Genomic DNA, 15,893 nt, shown 5'->3' on the forward strand with positions numbered 1-15,893 from the left:
CAGCACCTCCATGAATGTGCGAGGAACGCCAAGAGAGAGATAGCCACAAAAAGTCGCCTATCTTCGAAAACTCTTGAGCTAATTCGCCAGCGTGGTTTGGCGCATGCCTCAGGCAACCGCAAGCTAACGTCCGAGCTCGCAAAGCAGTGCAGAGATGCGATCAAGGAAGACCTCAAAGAGAGAAGAGCAGAAGTACTGGTAGATGCGGCAGAAGCCGGGAAAAGTATTCGTAAAGCCCGCCTGTCCTTCGCCAACTATAAGACCAAGATGACTGCCCTCCGACGTCCTGATGGATTCATCACATCCTCCAGAACGGCAATGGAGAAGATTATCCATGACTTCTACTCAAATCTCTTCGATAGCCATGTCCACTTGCCGACATACCAAATTCCACAGGATGGATATGTCGTTCCCAACGTTCTCCCTTCCGAAATCCGACACGCCATTTCGTCAGTAAAGAAGCAAACAGCACCCGGCCCAGACAAGGTCAGACCTGAACACCTGAAGAACCTGCCGTCAGTACTCATCAATACACTGGCTCGGCTCTTCACTCGCTACCTGTCTGAATGCAAGGTTCCATCTCAATGGAAAACCAGCAGGACCGTACTACTGTTCAAGAAGGGAGACATCCATGACATTGGCAACTATCGCCCGATCTGCCTATTGTCTGTCATCTACAAGTTGTTCACTCGAGTCATCCTGAATAGGATTGGCAGAACACTAGATGAAGGACAACCATGTGAGCAAGCAGGGTTCCGCAAAGGATTCAGCACCATCGACCATATCCACACAATAACCAAACTCATTGAGGTTTCTCGGGAGTTCAAGATGCCGCTCTGCTTAACGTTCATTGATTTAAAGAAGGCCTTTGATTCTGTTGAGACGGAAGCGGTCATTGAAGCCCTAGCCAATCAGGGCATTCAAGCCCAATACATCAGGAACCCAAGTCAATCACATACAAGGCAAGTACCCCACCCGCCATACACTCTCTCTCAAGTTATTATCTTTTATTAATGAGTTATCATTTGGAATAGGGCCGGAGCGATAGCACAGTGGTAGGGTGTTTGCCTTGCACACAGCCAGACCAGCCAAGCTGGGTTCGATTCCTCCGCCTCTCTCGGAGAGCCCGGCAAGCTACCGAGAGTATTTCGCCCGCACGGCAATGCCTGGCAAGCTACCCATGACGTATTCAATATGCCAAACACAGTAACAAAAAAGTCTCAAAATGGAAACGTTACTGGGCCCGCTCGAGCAAATCGATGAACAACGGGAGGACAGTGATAGGACATTTGGAATATGGACTCAACATAAAACAGTCATTTACCAAAAACAAAGCATTATTCTTTTGTTGATTTTACGAGTTAAGTCGAGTCAGTTTCTGCTACACTTCATCCTCTGGTGTGCAGCAACCAGGCAGGCAAATGGGGAGCTGTGTCCCCCCCAAGTTCCTTTCCTCCTCCCCTGTGAGCAAGGACCCGCTTACATGCCTGCCTGGCAAATGAGGAAAAAGACAGAGCAGTCTGAAGGATTGTGTGACAGGGTGACAGGGCAGAAAGGGGGTCAGGTCTGGAGGGAGTCGTTCTATGCCTGTTGTATGTGTATGGTTATGTGTGTGGTTGTGATTTGTGTAGGGTTATGGTCTGTGTTTGTTTCTTGAAGAGAAAAAGTAAGTTGAGGGCAGAATAGAATCACAGGACACCTTGGAAAGGGGACCCTGCTGGTCCCTGAGCACATTCTATTCCTCTTTCCCTTCCCAGTGTCATGCCCAAGGTCAGCTCTTATCAGGTAGATCTCTGGGTCACCAGAAACAAAGTAGAGTGACAACTTGAGACTCCCGTACACACACACACACACACACACACACACACACACACACACACTTGGCTTCAACCCCCACTTAACAAAGAAGGTAAAGTAGGATGGAAGCCAAGGGGGAGGAGAAGTTACCCACATTCACTCTAATCTTGCACAAGTTATTCTTTGTGGATCTAACAGTCATTCATTGAGTCACTTGTTTTGTTTTGTTTTGTTTTGTTTTGTTTTGTTTTGTTTTGTTTTGGGGGGCTATACATTGCGGTGCTTAGGGCTTACTCCTGGCTCTGCACTCAGGGATCACTCCTGGTGGGCCTTGGGGGACCATATGGGATGCCAGGGATCAAAACCAGGTCAGCTACATGCAAGGCAAGAGTCTGCTGTATTATCACTCTGGCCCGAATCACGTATGTTTTTATAGATGTTCTTGCAATTTAGTTGTAGGGATCAAACCCTAAATCATGAACAGTCTGTTCATTCTTTTTTGAGTAATAAGGTTATTTCTTTCAAGTTAATAGCAAGTTAGTGGCAATTTAAGGTACAAATGAGGACATGTGTTAATTTCAAGCCAAATTACTTCATCTTGCAAATGTCTTAGTATCCTATAGCTTAATAGTTAAAAACTGGATTTTATATTCTTCCATTTTAATTAATTTTTGAGTACTTTAGGTTTATGTAAAAACTTGAGGGAGAAATTTAGTGTTCCATACTTTCTATTCCCTTTCTTATATGCCTACATGCTTCCCTCTCTTTTAACATCTTTTTTTTGGAAGAAAATATTTTAATACTATATTTTGAACAGTGGATTAATATCCAATATATACAAAGCACCAACAGATGCAAGCATCAATAAATATAACAGCTATATTGAAACTTTGGGAAAAGGAATGAACAGTCACATCTCAGAAGAAGATACAGTGATAGCCTATACGCATATAAAAATGTTCATTCTCACTTATTTTAAAGGAAATCCAAATGACAATAACAATGAGGTAGTATCAGAAAGGATAAGAACAACTTGTGCTGGTGAGGATCTGATGAAATAGGAGTTCTCATGCACTCTTTTAACATCTTGACACATCACAGTTATATTTTTGGTTTATAGACTTACCAAAGCATAGTATGTTTGTTGTAACTAGTGAAAATAATCACAACTGTATGGATAAATATAATTTATTAATACAAATATGACAGACAAATGCATCCATAATAATATGATGCAATGGCATTAACCAAAGCCAATGGCTTACACTAGAGTTCATTCTTGGTAGAATACAGCCTATGGATTTTGACAAATGTATAATGATCTGTGTCTATCAGGAGAGATTAACTACCCTAAAAAGACTCTGTATTTGGAGCATCCTTTTCTCTGCCTGATCCTGACAACCATTGATCTTCCACGTCTCCACAATTTTGCCTTTTTCAGAACATCATGCAGGAATCAAACCGTATTGAGTCTTGTCTGCTTTCACTTAGCCATGTGGATAGCTGTTTCCGCCATATCTTTCTGTCTTGATAACTCATTTCTTTTTATTGTAGCATTGAAGCCTGATTTCAGTGTGGGAAGGGGGAGCTAAGTTAGACCAGCCACTGGAGGAAAAGGGAGACATCAATAAAGAAAATCAGTTGCTCGGTGGGGCTCATAACACTACGCCCAGTTCATTCCTCGGAGTCGTTAAAATCCAGCTGGATAGATGCCAGCAATTAGGTGTGTTTCGCTCCCACTATTACGTTCCACGTGTTCTGCTGGCCCAGCTTTTCCTAACTCGTGTCTATAATCAACTTAATCCCAAAGCAGCTGTTTGTAACAAAGATGCATTATATAGCCTCTTTAAGATAATGTGAAACTATTAAATCAAATGATGGGGAAGACTCGCAGTCCGGGCTTGCGTGTGCCTGTTTGCTGGGCCTGCTCAGGCGATGCTTACTTAATCGTCCTTTTCTATTTTTGAAGCTTCTTGCGAGCACTTCCCCCTGCGTCCTTCCCTCTTAGCCGCTTCACTTGAGTCTCTGCAAAACCTTTCCACTGAGACTGAACAATTTTCAGGTCCAGAGAAATGACTCCTAAGCCACAATTCAATTAAATTTGGGAATTTCTTTTTATACCACCGCTATCTGCTTGAGGTGGCATAAGGGCCTGGTTTGAATTCTCTGTTCGTTCTATTTTGACCTTTTAATGAGAACAGATTAAAATATCTGCTTCCACCACAAGAGGAAATGGGAGGAAGAGTCAAATTTGAACCTTGAAACTTGAAAGCACAGGAGAAGAAAACTGGGAAGAAAAAAGGACATTTGTAGCATGTTTGTCTCCCCTCCACTAATCTGACCCCAAAGGGCGACGTCTTCTCCACCTAAGACCGAGCTGACAGTGGGACCCAGTCAGCTCAGTGCATTTAGGGAAGTCACTGAGCCCCACACCCCAAGAAAGCCAAGATGCCATCATGGTCTTGAGTGAAGGAGAAAGGGGGTGTTGTTGACCCAGCTTGGACTTCCAGTATTCTTTGCCTGAGTGTGGGGCTGAGTGACAGGACTCTGACATCGGGGTGTGTGGCAGGGACCAACATGGTGAAAGTTTCTCTAACCAAATCCTAACCCCCAAGGTAAACTAACAAGGTAAACTAAGGTATTTATTTTATTTAGGGGCCATACCCGGCAGTGTTTGGGGATTACACCTGCATCTGCTCTCTGGAATTACTTGCAGTTCTTGGGGGACTGTGTAGGATGCAGAAGACCAAACCTTGGTTGGCTACATGCAAGACTCGTACTTTGCCTGCTATTCTATATCGCCAGTCCCACAAGCTGAAATAACCGAGTTATGCAACCTACTTCCAGAAGGACACAGCCAACAAATAAACAAACAGCAGCTTGTGACTTTACACACACACACATACACACACACCTAATTCATAAAGTTCTGGTGCACGTTGGATTCATCTAGCACTCAGGCTTAGAAGCAGAGGGCAAAGCGACAGTATAAGGATGAGCATTTGCCTTGCTTGCAGCCAACAGTTTGGTCCCTAGCTCATGAACACCACCAGAAGAGATCCCTGATCACAGATCCAGGAGTAAGTCAGGACCACTGCCAGGGGGCCCAACTCTCTCTCAATCTCTCTCTTTCTCTCCCTCTCTCTCTCTCTCTCTCTCACACACACACACACACGCATTCACGCATGCACGCACACACACACACACACACACACACACACACACACACACTATGGAGATGCCAAGAGAACCACAGAAATGCTCACTGCAGACACCAAAATAGCCTGTCATTCTGCCACCTGCCCCCAGCTCCCAGCGGGTCTTACATTGTCTGCATGGCTTCCTTGCCTGTCTTCTTTTTTCTTTCTTTTTTCTTGCTGTCTTCCCAGATTCTATTTTTTTTTTATTGCATCACCATGAGATACAGTTACAAAGCCGTTCATGATCAGGTTTCAGTCATACGGCGTTGCAATACCCACCCCTCTACCAGTGCACGGTTCCCACAATTCCCCAGTCTCCCTCCTGATACCCTCCCCCCCCCCCCCCCCGCTTTTGGACACTGTGGTTTGCAATACAGATACTGAGAGGTTATCGTGTTTGTTCCTACTTTCAACACAAAGTTCCTGTCCAAACACACTTCCAATGTCTTTGTCATAGTGGTCCCTTCTCTATCCCAGCTGCCTTCTCCCCCAGGACTTGAAACAGGCTTGGAACCGCAGACCAATCCTCCTGGCCCTTGTATCTATTGATTGTCCTTGGGTGTTCATCTTATGTTGTGTTTTTTTCATATCCCACAACCTTGCCTGTCTCCTTTGCCAGAGAAGCAAAGACACACACAGCACAGTCGGGTTGGGGGGGAAAGGGGAGGGCAGCAGACCCCTCCTCTCACATGCCAGTGGGGTAGCTTCAATGTTGAACCCCAATACTGCCAACGGACTTTCACTTAACTGTTAGAAAGTGCAGATCATTTTTTCAAAGACATTTTCCCTTTGGTAATTAACTACATTGTTTTTGAAGAGAATAATGATGAGAATTAGGTGGCACTGATGAAAATATTCATGTTATAGAAAAATCTATTTTCAGCATTATAGGCAGAATATGAGTTTCTTGCCTCAATCTATAAGAGCACATGTTATATTTAAGTATTCACAGCAAACAAACAAACAAACTGTCCTCCCGTTGTTCATCAATTTGCTCGAGCGGGCCCAGTAACGTCTCCATTTTGAGACTTGTTACTGTGTTTGGCATATTGAATACATCACAGGTAGCTTGACGCTTTGCCGTGCGAGCCAGATGCTCTCTGTAGCTTACAGGGCTCTCTGAGAGGGGCGGAGGAATCGAACCCGGCTTGGCCGGGCTGGCTGCGCGCAAGGCAAACGCCCTGATGCTGTGCTATTGCTCCAGCCCAGTAATAATATGGGCTGGAGCAATAGTATTCACAGCATCCTAGATTTTTTTAATAACAAATAATTCAATAATGCATAACTGAATAACAAGAATATATAATAGGAATAATGATATAATATGGAACAACCTATTTATATATATGATAACAAAAGGCTGGAGTGATAGCACAGCTGTAGGGCGTTTGCCTTGCACGCAGCCAACATGGACGACCTGAGTTAAGCTCCCGTAACGTATTCGATATGCCAAACACAGTAACAACAAAGTCTCACGATGCAGACGTTACTGGGCCCACTCGAGCAAACTGATGAACAATGGGAGGACTGTGACTGTGACAATTATTTAAGAAAATAAGTAATGAGGTGTAAGCCTCAACTAAAAAAGAAATCAGAACAAAACACCAAATCTTCACTGAGAAAACAATATTTCTTATTACAATGGAGCAATAGTACGGCAGGTAGGGTGTTTGCCTTGCATGCGGTCAACCCAGATTCAATTCCTCCACCCCTCATGGAGAGCCCAGCAAGCTACCGAGAGTATCTCGCCCGCACAGCAAAGCCTGGCAAGCTCCCCATGACGTATTTGATATGCCAAACACAGTAACAATAAGTCTCACAATGGAAACGTTACTGGGCCCGCTCCAGCAAATCGATGAACAACGGGAGAACAGTGCTACAGTGCTACAATATCATTGTACTAAAGCTTTTGCCTTCAGATTCTGAAATCAGAGCCGCACCCTTAATCACATGGCAATGAAGAAAATTAAGCTAATTGCCTGCCCTGCTCATGTGCAAATTCTAACCCTACAATATTTCTCTGGAATATTTCCTGGAAAGAAGATTACTTTCCAAGCCTTTTTAAAATTATTATTTTAAAAACTCCCTGTATTTTGATTCCCATTGTGAAGGACATCTTATTATCTCATTCCTACTTTGGACAAACTTGCAGGCTGTCGAATGTAGCCTGCCCACAGGGCAGAGTCTGGCAAACTCCCCGTGGCGTACCAAATATGCCAAATACCAGTAACAATGATGGGTCTCATTCTCCTAAAGAGCCTTGAATATAATCTCAGGGCTAGGATGAAGGAGACATTACTGGGGCCTGCTCGAGGCAATCGACGAATAACAGGATGATGAAATGAAAAAAAAATGAAATTGTGAAGGATAGGATTATAAAGACAAAATCCAGTTTCCAAGGAAGAAAATTCCTATTGGTTTTCCTTAAGCTTATTGCTGGAGAACAACTGCAGTCAGCTTATAGACCTTAGAAATGGAAGCTTTCAGAAGCCCAGATGTTAGAGCATTGGGAAGGAAAGTCTTCTTGTGCCAGGCTTCAAGGGAGACAGGCCCCATGGAGCTCAGAGGGTAAGACAGAAGTTTGCTAAAGTCTAGGAACCCTAAGTGTTGGTCTTCAAAACAATTAAATATCTTGGACACAGTACAAAGAAAAATCCAGATTTCCACAAGTCTTTTTGTTTTAAGCTTTGAGTCAGTGAAACCTGGATCTCTTGAAGTCTGCTTCATGAACAAAGGGAAGCTGGAATAGAGAAGGGATCACCAAGAAAAAGATGGCTGGAGGAATTGGTCGGGATGAGAGATGTATGCAGAAAGTAGAAAAAGGACCAAACATGATGACCTCTCAGGGTCTGTATTGCAAACCATAATGCCCAAAAGTAGAGAGAGATTATGGGAAATATTTTGGTGGGGGAGGGGGGATGTGCACTGGTGGAGGGATGGGTGTTTGATCATTGTGTGATTGTAACCCAAACATGAAAGCTTGTAACTATCTCATGGTGATTCAATAAAATTTAAAAAAAAAATCCCACCTCCACTAAGGGTTTGGATGCTCGAGTCAGTGGAGCCTCAAGTTGCTTCCATAAAGAAGAGAGAAGTTAACACCCAAGAACAGCCGAGATTAGTACCAGGAATTTTACTCCATGGCTTGGAGGCCAACCACACATGCTAGAGGAAAAGGGAGCTCAGATAGAGAAGGGAGCACCAAATAAAGGTGTTGGGAGGATCCTCCCAGGGTGGGAGAAGCATGCTGAAAGTAGACTATAGACTGAACATGATTGTCACCCAATGCCTCTTTTGCAAACCACAACACCCAATAAGAGAGAGAGAACAAAAGGGAATGCCCTGCCACAGAGGCAGGATGGGATGGGGTGGCTGGGGGGTGGGAGGGATACTGGGATCCGTGGTGGTGGGAAATGGGCACTGGTGGAGGGATGGGTATTTCATTGTTGTGTAGTTAAAACCCAAGCACAAAAGTTTGTAAGTCTACAACTCTACCTCATGATGTCTCACTAATAAAAATAAAAATAAAAAAATAAATAAAAAGAAGAGAGAAGTTGACGCTTGGAGCCGGGAACAGGAAGATGCCTGTTCTCACACTCACTCCGACCCCTGGAGCTTCTTTCCTAGGCAGCTCTTGGCTGGGGAGCTGCAGTGAGGATGAGCCTACCCAGAGGCCAGACAGGATGCCCAGACACCCCCAGACCCTATACGGAGTGGTGCGCCTGAGAAAACCACAGAGCCCCTTCCGTTTGCCATTCTCTCCCTCCCTGGCCAGGACCCAATTAGTCCTAATGATCTTGTCTACACTCCACTGTCTACAGTCCACTGCGGTTCCCTCTTGCGTGGATCCGAATTCTAAAATATAAGACATACTCCAGGCTTACAACCAGCAGATAGTGGTGATTGCCCAAGCCGTCCACACCAGCAAATTTCCCTTTTTATTTGCACAGTCCTTTTCCCCAGGGTTGAATTCAGATGTAAGAAGAGATTATTATTATTATTATTATTATTATTAAATTATTTTAAGTTCTACATGGAGCTAGAGAAGTTCTATAAAGAAGACCACACCTTCTACAAGATCATTGTGGGTGATTTTAATGCCAAGATAGGACCGAGAAGATCAGCTGAAGAACTTCACATCGGGACCCATGGCCTAGAATGGAACGAACAGGGTGAGAGACTGTCTGAGTTCATCATGTCGACCAAGACCATTCATGGTAACTCACAGTTCCAGAAGGCAGAATCTAAACGATGGACATGGGAGTCTCCCGGTGGACGGTTCCACAACGAAATAGACCACATCATATTCAATCGACGGTTTTGCCTGACTGATGTCGCTGTTGTCCCAAAATTTCGAACGGGATCGGACCACCATCTCCTTCGTGCAAAATTCTACTTCACAGAGCGGGGAGAAAGGGCTGCAAAGTTCAAAAAGAGAACTCCCAGAATGACCACCAACTGGGAACTCTTTGGTACTATTGCGGCAACATGGGAAGATGCCATTGTTGACAACATTGACGAGGAATACGATCGACTGGTTCAGCACCTCCATGAATGTGCGAGGAACGCCAAGAGAGAGATAGCCACAAAAAATCGCCTATCTTCGAAAACTCTTGAGCTAATTCGCCAGCATGGTTTGGCACATGCCTCAGGCAACCACAAGCTAACATCCAAGCTCGCAAAGCAGTGCAGAGATGCGATCAAGGAAGACCTCAAAGAGAGAAGAGCAGAAGTACTGGTAGATGCGGCAGAAGCCAGGAAAAGTATTCGTAATGCCTGCCTGTCCTTTGCCAACTATAAGACCAAGATGACTGCCCTCCGACGTCCTGATGGATCCATCACATCCTTCAGAATGGCAACGGAGAAGATTATCCATGACTTCTACTCAAATCTCTTCGATAGCCATGTCTACTTGCCGACATACCAAATTCCACAGGATGGGTATGTTGTTCCCAACGTTCTCCCCTCCGAAATCCGACACGCCATTTCGTCGGTAAAGAAACAAACAGCACCCGGCCCAGACAAGGTCAGACCTGAACACCTGAAGAACCTGCCGTCAGTACTCATCAATACACTGGCTCGGCTCTTCACTCGCTACCTGTCTGAATGCAAGGTTCCGTCCCAATGGAAAACCAGCAGGACCGTACTACTGTTCAAGAAGGGAGACATCCATGACATTGGCAACTATCGCCCGATCTGCCTATTGTCTGTCATCTACAAGCTGTTCACTTGAGTCATCCTGAATAGGATTGGCAGAACACTAGATGAAGGACAACCATGCGAGCAAGCAGGGTTCCGCAAAGGATTCAGCACCATCGACCATATCCACACGATAACCAAGCTCATTGAGGTTTCTCGGGAGTTCAAGATGCTGCTCTGCTTAACATTCATTGATTTAAAGAAGGCCTTTGATTCTGTTGAGACAGAAGCGGTCATTGAAGCCCTAGCCAATCAGGGCATTCAAGCCCAATACATCAGGATCCTCCGTGAGCTGTATTGCGGATTCACTACCAGGATCTCACCATTCTACAAAGAAGTGATCGTTGAAGTCAAGAGAGGGGTGCGGCAGGGTGATACCATTTCACCGAAACTCTTCAGTGCCACCCTCGAAAACATTATGAGATGACTAGAATGGGAAGGAATGGGAGTGAAGATAGATGGTCGGCAACTACACCACCTCCGCTTTGCTGATGACATTGTTTTAATAACACCAAACATCAGTCAAGCGGCACAAATGCTGGCCGACTTTGACCGTGAGTGTGGAAAGGTAGGACTACAGCTGAATCTTACGAAGACAATGTTTATGAGAAACAGCCTTGTTCCTGATGCCCCATTCGCTCTCAATGGAACGACCATCTCCGAATGCAACAGCTATGTCTACCTAGGTCGAGAGGTCAACATGACAAATGACCTGGCACCCGAGCTGCGCAGGAGGAAGAGAGCAGCTTGGAACGCCTTCAAGAACGTAGAAGAAATAGCTAAGAGGACGAAGAATCTCCAGCTCCGGGCACATCTCTTTTATTCCACTGTTCTTCCTGCATTAACATATGCCTCAGAGACCTGTGCCCTACGCAAACAGGATGAGAATTCTATTCAGGTCTCCCAAAGAAGAATAGAAAGAGCTATGCTTGGAATATCACGTTTCACTCAAATGAGAGAAAGAATCCGGAGTTCTGAAAGGATCAGGGATGCTGTCTCATTTGCCAAGGTGTGGAAAATCAGATGGGCTGGTCACGTAATGAGATTTAAAGACGACCGCTGGACTAGAGCTGTTACCGACTGGATTCCACGGGATGTCAAAAGACCGCGTGGCCGCCCACCTACCAGATGGTCAGACTTCTTTGTCAAGATCATGAACGATCGGTTTGAGGCCCTTCATGTTCCCGGAGCGAACAGATGCCATTGGGCTACACTAGCACGCGACAGGGACAAATGGAGACGTTACTGGTGCCTGCTCGAGCAAATCGACGACTAATGGGAAGTTAAGTGATTAAGTGATTAAATTATTTTATATAGAATTCAGTTTTTATATAGAATCACCAGTAATCTCTTTAGGATTTACCAAAATATTTTAGAAAGAAAATGACTGAAAACTGCTATGTTACTGGGCCCGCTCGAGCAAATCGATGATCAACGGGAGGGGCCTTGCCATGTTTGAATTAATATGAACTTCACTAAGTTCTGCACTTAACTCTCCCCATCACCTCAACACACATGCATGCACATATAAATGTGCTCACATTCACATACACACAAACACACATACATACTCACACACGCACAAGTAGTGGTAGGAAAAAACAGAATTAATTTTTTTGTTGTTTATATTTGTTTTGCTCGAGCGGGCCCAGTAACGTCTCCATTGGAGACTTTGTTGTTACTGTGTCTGGCATATCGAATACGTCACGGGTGGCTTGCCAGGCTCTGCCGTGCGGGCGAGATACTCTCGGAGCCACATCCAGAAGTGTTCAGGGGTTACCTCTGGTTCTGTGCTCAAGGATCACTCCTGGCGTGGATTGGGGGACCATATGGGGTACCGGGGAACAAACCCCTGTCAGCAGCGTGAAAGCCCCCTACCCACTGTACTATCTGGCCTGAACACAGTATTTAACATTTTTTTTCTCTAGACAACAGAGGTGGCATGAATTAGTACAGCAATAAAGTTTGATAGAGTTTGACTAGATTTGCAACGTTGCCTACGTAGCAAGCTGGCTGCATGTTTGAGTTTTTGAGACTGGTCTTTAGATCAGTGGGAAGGGATGTCATGAACAGGAACCATTTGACTTGCTTTATTCAGCATGATATTTCCAGATCCATCCATGTAATAGTAAATTTCCTGACTTCATCTTTTTTAATGGTCACATAGTATTCCATTATGTATATATACCGTAGCTTCTTTTGAAAAAAAATTTTGTTGTTGTTGTTTTAATGAATCACCGTAAGATATAGTTGCAGTCTTACAAACTTGCATAATTATATTTTGGTCATACAATGTTTGAGTGTGAGTACAGGGAAGAGCCGAGGTATGTTCTGCTGGTCTTGGCACTGCCCAGTGGCCAGCTCACCCTGGCTCATCTCCAAACACCCACCACTCGGGAGCACTCTGGGGCCGTCTCCACCAAAAGTCATTTTTAATTAAAAAAAAAAGATTTTGCTTTTTATTCACTCTTTCAAAATAGACCCATTAAGCACCTACGTAACGTGACATTATTAACTATATATAGTTACTTTCAGAATAATGATGAAGTATTATTACTTTGATGTGCTATTAGCCCAAGATGAACTCGTTTTTTCACGATCAGTTTTGGTAAACAATAGAGCTCTTGCCACAATTCTGAATTAATCAACAAGTGGAGAATTCGCTGTGTGTCTGTCATCCTTCCCTAGTAGAATAAAGAAGCTAATCTTGGTGTTCCTTAGAAGCAGTGGAGGCAGGGGTGCTGGAACATTCGATGACTGAAACCCACTGTCCTCCCATTGTTCATCGATTTGCACGAGCGGGCCCAGTAACATCTCCATTGGACACTTTGTTGTTACTGTGTTTGGCATATCGAATACATCACGGGTAGTTTGCCAGGCTTTGCTGTGCGAGTGAGATGCTCTAGGTAGCTAGCCGGGCTCTCCGAGAGGTGCGGAGGAATCGAACTCGGGTTGGCCATGTTGGCTGTGCACAAGGCAAACGCCCTACCTCTGTGCTATCACTCTGTGCTATGACTGAAACCCAATCATGAACAACTTTGAAACTGTATATCTCACTGAGATTCAATAAAAATATATTTTTTAATTTTTTAAACAGCGTGTAGGCATCAAGAGAATTCTTTATAGTTTTATGCTTATTTGGGCGCGTTCAGGGTTTATTTGAGGCCTGCAATGGGGAAAGACAGAATCAAGAATAGCTATTAGGGGAAGTAAGATGTAAATATCAAAAGCAAAACCTATTTACAAGAAAATTCCAGAAAATGTACCATAAAATAGCAAGTATTATTATGAGCATAACATTTTCCAAAATAAAAGCCCCTACTCAAAGATGATGAGGGACAAAGGAGATGACTTAGCAAAAGAACCCCTGCTTTGTTTGTGTGAGAGGTTCTGGGTTCCATCCCCAGCACCATGAAATAAAATGTGTGGGTAATGTTTAAATTTTATCAAAACACAGTGATCTACACAGTTATTCATAGTTGAGTTTTAGGCTCACCATGTTCCAGCACTGATTCTAACACCAGTGTCACCATCCTTCAACCAGGGTGGCCAGGACCCCCCACCCACCAGCTTGCCTCCTTGGCAGGCATGTTTTTTAGGTTTGTGGTTGTATTTGGATCTCATGTTTCCAGTATCATTGGTTTGTGGTTTGTATATGTAGCTATATCACCTCTCTGTGTCACTGATGTAGCCAAGGTCTTGACCTCTGTTCCCATCCCATTACTTCCCTTGAGTATCTTCTTTCATCCCTCAATTTTTTCTCCTGCTCGGTCCTTCTCCTCACTAGACTCTAGGGTCATGGGTGATCTAGGAAATTCCCCTTTTATTCATTGACTTTCCTCTTCCCGTTATTCTATATGTAGATAAGCCAGATCATCCTATATTCATCCTTCATTTTCTGACATACTTCCACTTAACATGATATCTCCCAGTTCCATTCATGTTGTAGTGAATTGCATGATTTTATCATTCCTCACAGCTGCATAGTATTTCATTGTATAGATAGGGCTCATCTTTATGACCCACTTATCTGTCACTGGGCGCCTAGGTTGATTCCGTATCCTATCCACTGTACTAAATGCTGCAGAAACAATCATGTGCATATGTTCCTTTGAATGGGTGTTTTAGTGCATTGGGAGTAGAGACCAGAAGTGGGATTGCTGGGTCATACAGCATCTCAGCTCATTTAGTGAGAAATCTTCATCCTGTTTTCCACAGGGGTTGAACCAGACAACATACCCACCAGCAGGGGGTGAGAATGCCTTTAACGATCTTTCTCATTTTAGAAGAAAAAAATTCCTGAAAAGGAGACTTGATGATACTGGTCAGAAGAAACTACTGCCTCTTTAGACATAGTGTCTAAACTTTATAGATTAAAGACCCCAGAGTTAACCATTCTCTTTATGAACATTACACATTTAGCAATTGGCAGTCTAAGAATCATTAACATGTCCTTCATATGTGTGACATAGATAAATCTATGTATTAGATCATAAATTTGCATATTTTTACAGAGCTATCAAACATATCTTAGTAGTATATGTCTTATTAACTTTACCATCTTGATGCAATGTCATAATCTCCTTAATCAGCCTGAAGTCAGGGCTGGAGAGATATCTCAGGGGTTAGGGCACTTTTGTTGCATTGTATGGAACCAGCACTGATTCATCTCCAACGTATTGTCATCTAAGCACAGAGCCAGGAGTAATTCCTGTGTACAGACCAAGGGAGCAATGAGCCATGGGTACTGTTGGGTAGGACTCAAAACCCCAAAATCAGCCCAGAGTGATAGTACACCAGGTAGAGTGCTTGCCTTGCATGTAGCTGACCCAAGTCTGATCCCTGGTAACCCATATGTTCCTTGGAGTCCACCAGGGTGATCCCTGAGTATAGAGTCAGGAGTAAGCCCCGAGCACCACTGGGTGTGGCCCTCCCTTCCAAAAAATAACAAAAATCCAAAATAAATGAACAAATAAAAAATAAACCAGAACAATAGCCAGAATCTGGAAAAAACCTGAGTGCCTGAGAACAGATGACTGGTTAAAGAAACTTTGGTACATTTACACAACGGAGTACTATGCAGCTGTTAGAAAAGACGAAGTCACGAAATTTACATACAAGTGGTACTACATGGAAAGTGTCATGTTAGGCGAAATGACTCAGAAAGAAAGGAATAGACATAGAAAGATTGCATTCATCTGGGGAACATAAAGTAACAAAATAGGAAACTAACACCCAAGAATGGCCGAGATTAGTACCAGGAATTTTACTCCATGGCTTGGAGGCCAACCATACATACTAGGGGAAAGGGGAGCTCAGATAAAGAATGGAACACCAAATAAAGGTGTTGGGAGGATCCTCCCAGGATAGGAGAAGCATGCTGAAAGTAGACTCTAGACTAAACATGATTGTCACCCATTGCCTCTTTTGCAAACCACAACACCCAATAAGAGAGAGAAAACAAAAGGGAATGTCCTGCCACAGAGGCAGGGTGGGACGGAGGGGATGGGGGGTGGGAGGGATACTGGGATCCGTGGTGGTGGGAAATGGGCACTGGTGGAGGGATAGGTATTTGACCACTGTATAATTGAAGCCCAAGCACAAAAATGTGTAAGTCTGCAACTGTACCTCACGATGTCTCACTATTAAAAAATTTTTAATAAAATAAAAAAATAAACCAGAAATCAAACCCATTAC

The 15,893-nt window shown here is 44.0% G+C and overlaps 1 protein-coding gene across 1 annotated transcript in view; it reads left to right on the plus strand.

Annotated features, from left to right (window-relative positions):
- CNTNAP2 (contactin associated protein 2) overlaps nt 1-15,893 on the plus strand; it is a gene marked incomplete at its 5' end in the record, with an annotated part of 1,346,219 nt that overhangs the window by 1,233,968 nt on the left and 96,358 nt on the right. The gene's annotated exons all lie outside the window — the stretch shown is intronic.

The sequence above is a fragment of the Sorex fumeus genome, unplaced genomic scaffold, assembly GCF_029834395.1.
Source record: "Sorex fumeus unplaced genomic scaffold, SorFum_2.1 ptg000143l, whole genome shotgun sequence".
Lineage (NCBI taxonomy): Eukaryota > Metazoa > Chordata > Mammalia > Eulipotyphla > Soricidae > Sorex > Sorex fumeus.